Here is a 6,546-nt window from a genome sequence, read left to right on the forward strand (position 1 = left end):
ATTTGTTGAATCGGCCAAAGGACAAATAGGGAACACACAACTCTACCGGGAGAACATATTTGACTGGGAGTGTGCAAAATCCTGTAGTCCTCTTCGGAACCTCCAAGACAGAGCTCTGAGAATGGATTTCAGCTTTGCCTGGATACCCTGGTCCATGGGGTAGTTAGGTTGGGGCCTGGATCAGGCTGGAGCTCTCGACCCTAATGGGCAGTACAAATATCACTTTCTATGTATTCACGACAATAAAGGGCTGAAATGCCCTGCTTTAGGGATGTCAAATTCCTAGACCCCTAAGGTCTAGTGTCTTGAGACTTTGATCCTATAAAGGCTTAGACTGTCATAGGGATGAGCGCCTTATAAAGAGATTTGTAAACGAAATGAGAGAGGATAAAAAGGAGTCGAGATGGGAATGGGCTGGTTGAAAATTGTGATGAAAGGTTGTGCTGGATTGGGACTCGGTGGCATGGATGAGAGGGGATGAGCATGGAGGCAGGTCCAGCATGAATTGTGCCGAGAACAGGGGGCGATGGGTTAGAGAGAGAGTGGATGGGATTCGTGTGTGCTGAGAACAGGGTGGATGGGGTCGGGAAGCCAGGCTTTTTCCAAAAGCCCATGTGGCTTCCTCGGTGTTTCCTTTCCTCCATCCTCCCAGCATCCATCTGTGGCCAAGCACAAATGAGCCTTATTCCAGGTCAATGTTCAAACTACATGACAAAATCAGTCCTGCCCGGTTGACTCTGTTTAAGGCCATGTTTGTGATAAAGCCCATTTATCATGAAGAGTCAATGCTTCATGGCCTACTCTCTATTTTCTTTTTTTTTTTTTTTTTTTTTTTTTTTTGCTTTATTCCCCAGCACTAGCTATGACTCCAGGCTCCCTCTACTTTGAAATGCCCAATGTCCTGTTATATTTCCACACACTGAGTTTGTTCCTGCTCTCTCAGCCTTCCTAGGCTGCAGGGAGCCACATGGCTCTTTCTGTCAGTTCTTTTTTTGTTCCTGTTACCATGGGCCCTTCTGCCTTCCCATCTCCCTCTCTCAGCAGCTCAATGTCCTTTCCAATTTAAGCTGAAATCAGACTCCTTCTGCCTTGCCTTTGCTTCCCCACCTCCAGTGGCCTCTCTTGTCATTTATTATTTAACTCAATCACCTTATTATATATGCACAAGAGCCATTTCTGAATATGGCTGCTATGAAAAAAATCAGGATCCAAACCAGAAGCAAACTCACCTCTTTTCTCAACCTTCCTCCTAATTCCACTGTCATGCTGCACCAGTCCTGGGCCAAGGCCCCGAGACGGGCCAACCAGTGAGCATGGATCTGGCAGATAAACCTTCAAGCCCAGTTAACAACTACGCAGATTGGACACAATGGAAAATTTCCAGACGGCTACTTACAGATATCCCTCAGTTTATGTAAGCGATGTCTTCCTGAAGGTGGTTATTTGAATGAAATTTCATACATAATTCCAAATATAATAAGGTAAGTGAAAAGCACACAGGATGTTTGGCTCAGGGGCCCAGGTTCTATTCTTTAGTTAATGTCCATCATTACATTACTCCTGGACCTTTAGCCTCTCTAAACCTCAGTTTCCCTAGCTGTAAAACAAGGGAGTTAGACCAAGGTTCCTCAAGTTTCCATCAGTGTGAAAATTCTAATGATCATGTCTACCCAGTGATCCACACGATTCAATCGGAGATCCATTCCTATAATTAAAAATCAGCTCACTCGGAATCAATAGATAACAAGGAGCACTTGCTCTGCTGCTGCTCCTCATGAGAAGGGACTTTAGATTCACCTGGAGAACCCCTCCCAGTGTATAGATGAAGAAGCCAGAGCCCAGAGAGGAGAAGCAGCTAACCCAAGGTCACACAGCAAGTGAGGGGCAGAGTCAGACAAGAATTTAGAACTCTTAGCTCCTTGTATGGTGATTTCAGCATGACTGCAAATATTTTGACCCTCTTTCCCTTGAGAGGTGGGTCTATGTCCCCTACTCTTCATCCGGGTGGGTCCTTGATGCATAGGGTGTATGGAAGTGATGCTATGTGACTCCCAAGGCTAGGGCAAAAAAGGCCATGCAGTTTCTGCCTCGCCCTCAGAGACCATCTACTTGCTCTTAGAGCCCTGAGCCTCCAATCCAACAATCCTGAGAACTCCATGCTGAAGAGGTCACATGGAGACATTAGCCCAGTCCAGCCCAGCTGCCAGATGTATGAGTGAAGAAACTAGATTCGAAGTGGTCCAGCCCCCGCAGTTGAAGGTACCCCCCCACCATTCAAGTCCTCACCCGAGGCTCCAGACACCATGGAGCAAAGAAGAGCCTCCCCCTGCGCTCTTCTGACTCCTGACCCACAGAATCCAAGAGCACGATAAAACGGCGGTATTTTATACCCTTAAGCTTTGGGGTGATTTTTTTACATAGCCATAGGCAACTCCAAGAATCAGTCGGCTCTCACACCGGCTAATAACTGAGCTTGGGGCTTCCTGCCCCTGAGTGGCCAATGCCAGGAGTTTGGGAGTTCGGGACTCACAGCACACTTGCTGCAGGTGGAGAGAGGTAGCCCCCATCCTGCCTCCAGTGCAGTCACTCGCGTGGGCTTTCACCCCACTCCCAGGCCAAGTTCTCTTCTGTCCTCCAGGAGTCCTTAAACATCGTGAATGTCAGACTGAGCACGCTGGATAGTAAGTGATTTATTGATGTCTCTTCACTAGACTCTGACCTCTACAGGGCACGGCTGTGTTCTGTGCATTTCTCCAGCCAGTGCCTCACAAATACTGGGCACGAAATCAATGTGTGTGGAGTGAAACTGGACAAGACCACGTGATCAGTCGCGCTAGGGACCTCCTCCGCCTTGTCCTCTCCAGGGAGGGCATGGTCGTTTCCTCTCCAGGCAGGCTCCATCTGCTTCACATCAGCCCAGGAGCAGAAATGGGGAAATGCCTTGCACTGCAGCAGAGGATAAAGAGAACTCAGCCAGCTGGGACTGGGACCAGGGGAGACATTCCAGAGAGCCCGACGTGTGTTTCGTCAGTTGTCGCCTTAAGGAACGTACATGTCCTGAAACCCCGGTTAATTTTCTTGTTCAAACATTGGTTTAACATAGTTGGCTCTGGGAGAGATACTGTCCTTCAGCAGGTTCTGCTATAAACTTTGCAACTCCAAGGTCTGATTCAGTGGTGAGCTGGAAAAGTTCCTGGTTGCTAAGAGACCAGAGAACAAATTACCAGCTCACAAAAGACCCAGCTAAGGCCAGTAAGACAAAACAAAACAAAGTAGGAAATAGACCTTCTCAAATCAAACATAAGGTAAATATACTGGCTGGGGAAATGTCTGATTGGAAAAGACAATTATAAATATTCTTCACGCTGAAATGTAACGAGGCACTGTCGGTTATGCTTTTTGTGTTTTGTCACTTCAAGGAAACAGCAGGGGAGCCCCTTTCCAGTCCTGAAATTCTGAATCTTTGAGTCAGAGGGAAAAACAAACTCTCCCAGCTGATAAGGAGGCAAAGAAAAACATGAATAAGGCTGTCTTTTTCATGATCTCTCCCCACTAGGTGGGTGAACTGGGCTGCCTGTGGCCGTGGTCCAGAAACATCTCTGCAAGAAAACAAAACCTTCCCCCCAGGAGAGCTTTCTGGTCACTGATGGTGAAGGGTCCCAGAGCCACGACACAGGCTGGCCCCTCCGGAGTAGGACAGACACTTGGGGATTCAATCTGGGCGTACATCCGGGGGGGGCGTTAGATGGGACCGGCCCAAAGAACAGTGACGAAACACCAAACAGGTCCCAGGTATTTCTTTCCTTAAGGTGCTTTTACAGCTATGATTTTTAGTCATTGCTTTTCTGACCAGATGATTTAATAAAATATTAAAATTCTTGGTAATGATGATGAAGAGCAAAAAGCATGCTAATCTCTCTCAGTGAATCACGTCTATAGTGGAAATTCAGCTCCTCAGACAGAAAGACTTCCTAAGACTCCACAGCTCTGCTGGACAAATAGTAGGAAAATCCCATAAATGGAAATTACCAGCCTCTTGAGAGAGGAGTTTGAAAATCTTAGGTGACCTCAGAGGAGTCACAGTCATCTAGGTTTTGGAGCTCAGAGAAGACATAAAGTGGGCCAAAAAGGTAGGGGATCAGGGAGATAGAAATTAGGAGAAATTTAAGCCAGCCAGTAAATGTATGTCAGGGAGTTCTGGAGAGATATGGCTAATAGCTGTGTGACCAAACAGTTTGTACTTATCAATACTTGTGGGACGACAAAAGGATTTCAGAATATGATGGATCCAACAAGCATGAAATAATCTTTAGGGAGAAAAAATACAATTCCCCACATGGCAGCCTCCTTCAGATCTTTTCTGACAATCTCTTTTGTCAGATTTCAAACGGCATGCAACTGCTGTTTTAGGCAGAATTGATAGCCTCCCATGAAAGACTGTATTATTGTCCCAAATACTCAGTGCCCCACCCTGTGGGAGAAATATACACCTCCACTCTGTTGTACATAGACGTGACCATATGACTTGTAGCCCAGGAAATGTGAGCAGAAGTCCCATGTGTCAATTTTGGGTAATTTTTTAGAGCTAGCATGTGGCCATCTGGCTTTGCTTTCCCCTGCTATCATGATGACCATTAATATTCTAGAAAGGGCCTTATCCAACAGCCATGGCCCCCAAGAGGAGAAAACATGGAACAGAGCTGCAACTGGATTGCAGTGGACATGTAGTACTGGTGGGGAATAAGGCTCCATCGTAAGCCGCAGAGTTGTGGTTATTTGTGCTGTGGTTCCAGCAAAACTTAGTCTATCTGACTAATGCGTCTCCCATGGGACTAAAATGTGGCAGAGTCTTCCTTACCCAGACTTTCTCGCTACAGGGACGCAGTCTTACCAGGAGGAGAAAGTCATTGGGAATTCCCCAGTGGTCCAGTGGTTAAGACTCAGCTTTCATTGCCGAGGGCGTGGGTTTGATGCCTAAGATCCCGCAAGCTGCGTGGTGTGGCCAAAACACAAAGTCATCACACTCCTGATAGCCCACTTAGTTCAGACATGGTAACCAGCTGATTCTCTTTTCTAGGGAGTCAGGGCTGGAGGCGCTGAGACCCGGATGCTTAGTGTGATCCAGAAACCACACTGTACCCAGAAAACGGCACAGTGTCTGGAGCCAAGCGGGAAGAACATGAACCTCACGTCTCAAAATGCCACATTGGAGCAGGCTCGCTAGTTCCAGTTTAACCCAAAACTAAACGAAACAACAAAATTAGACCTTCTTGTTCATCTACCTTTAGGACTCTAGAGGTTCCTGATTTAAAAAAAAAAAAAAGTCTGGCTCTCAAAGACATAGGAAATAACAAAAGCTTTTATTGAAGACACTTGGATTCTTCCCCGAAAGCCTCTTCATCCCTCCATAGCCCACAACATCCCACTCATCAGGGCTGCTCTCTTTGCCCAAGCTCCCTCTTCTCTCTCTTTCCCCAGAACTCCATCCTATGTCTCAAACCCCCAGCATCTATTTTCCCAGCTCGTTTCTTGTCATTCTCTTCCATGTGATACTACATTCACCTTCTTCCCATCCTCCGCACCCATCGTCCCAATCAGCAGGTGAGGTCGCGGGAACTGGGCTGGTCCAACATACATCCCCCTTTAGAGGGCACCAGAGAGGATAAGCTCTGAACTCTTCTAGAATTTTACTCCTAACAAACTTGGTAGGCACAGGAAAATGGGGAAACCCAGGTAGGAAATTTTCCTTAATAGCAGCAGAGAGGGAGTGATGAGAGATGCTTCCTGAGAAACTGTGGAAAGGCAGGGTCTGAAGCAATCCCTAACCCCGGGAGCAGCCGTGGCCACAGCTCTTTATCTGGTTCCTGTGGCCACTGGAGAGGGCTGTCCCGAGCCTGGGGTTGGCCTTGGCCTTGTTATGGTTATGCCTTGGCAAGCAGGTCCTGGGTTCCCCCAGCCAAAGAGGAAGTTTGAACACTTAGTGGGGTGTTGAATGGGAATTTTCCCACACTGGGAATTTCTGCTAACACCCCAGCAAGGAATTAGCAGAAGGCAAAAGTGCTCCCACATTCTAAAGAGGAAGTGATCTGAACATACCTGAAGGGTTTATTCAAGGGTGCACCAGGCAGCCCTGTCACCTCCACCTCCAGCACCCCAAGAAAAGTTGAGGAGTGTAGGGAGAGTCCCCTGAACTAGGGGCATTTCTAAGAGTAGGGAGTCGTCAGCCTAGTAGTGAGAAAGGCTGGGATGTTTCCCCATCCCTCCCCTCCCCACGAGGCTTCTGCCAGCCTTCAGGAGAGGAAAGGGGGTCCAGGAGAGCAGCTCGGATGCTGGGACGCCATCAATGCAGAGAGAGTGAGTCCAACACCGAAGTGGATGCTGGGTGAGCCACAGAAACCATTAGTCTGACACAGTGTTCCCACTGGACAGGACTTGGGGAGCATCCTTGTCCTTGCCCTCCAGGCTCTGGAACAGGGAGACTGGCAGCTGCTTTTTGCCCAGAGAGCTCTGAAGGGAGTGGGGGGCGGGGGGGGGCTGGCCAGAGGG

Source organism: Neophocaena asiaeorientalis, unplaced genomic scaffold (genome assembly GCF_003031525.2).
Source record: "Neophocaena asiaeorientalis asiaeorientalis breed wild unplaced genomic scaffold, Neophocaena_asiaeorientalis_V1.1 scaffold46, whole genome shotgun sequence".
Taxonomy (NCBI): domain Eukaryota; kingdom Metazoa; phylum Chordata; class Mammalia; order Artiodactyla; family Phocoenidae; genus Neophocaena; species Neophocaena asiaeorientalis.